Below are 797 nucleotides of genomic sequence, written 5' to 3' on the forward strand. Positions count from 1 at the left end.
AAAAAAAAGAAAGACAGACATCAAACAACCCAACTTTTCATCCACCTGGGGCTTAAATTCCGTTTCTCTTGATCTCTCCTTTCAGTTAAAAAGCCACGTGCTGTCCTTGGTAGAGAAGTCAGAGGCCAAACTGTGCAAGTTCGCTTCTTTCTTTTTATCACCTATGGCTCTTTCCACAACCATCCCCAAGAAAGAACCAACCCTAAGCATCTATCTTTGCTCTTCTGAATGTCACCTTCGGAGACAAAGCGCCCGCAGCAGCTGTCCTGTGCAACTATTTGGCCGTGGACACTCAACCTTCCTCTCGCATTCCTGCAACGGCTGTGAGTTAACATTTCCTTTGCCTAATAGTGCTCTTCCAAAGCGGTCATCCACTCCAGCCAGCCCACGTCTTCTCTGACCTTTTGCTTTTTGTTTTGTTGAGAGGGATTTCGCTTTGTGGCCCCGGCTGCAGGCTCACTGCTGCCTCCAACTCCGGGCCCCCCAAAGTGCTGGGGTGACAGGCCTGAGCCAAGGCGCCTGCCCGACCTTTCGAGCTCTGCATTCCCAGCATCAAGAGCTGCTGGAGCCAGCCTGGCCCGACGGGGCCTTGGCGTCTCCGGGCCTCTGGGGCTGGGGACGACAGCCCCCCCGGAATCAAGGGGGGCCGAGGCAACGACACAAGCCGGGCACAACCCCCGGCCCGCCGCAGTCGCCCTACCCAGCTGGGCATCCGCCCTAACGCCGGCCCCTCCCGGGCCGGCCGCCGGCTCGGGGGCGGCCGACCTCTCGAACCAGGCTGAAGGCGTCGGGCCCGG

The 797-nt window shown here is 58.6% G+C and overlaps 1 protein-coding gene across 1 annotated transcript in view; it reads right to left on the minus strand.

Moving 5' to 3' along the window:
* Positions 1 to 797, minus strand: part of RCC1L (RCC1 like) — a 35,330-nt gene that overhangs the window by 34,008 nt on the left and 525 nt on the right. The window lies entirely within an intron of this gene.

This window comes from Carlito syrichta, unplaced genomic scaffold (genome assembly GCF_000164805.1).
Source record: "Carlito syrichta isolate Samal-C Ts95f unplaced genomic scaffold, Tarsius_syrichta-2.0.1 Scaffold309715, whole genome shotgun sequence".
NCBI classification, from domain to species: Eukaryota; Metazoa; Chordata; class Mammalia; order Primates; family Tarsiidae; genus Carlito; species Carlito syrichta.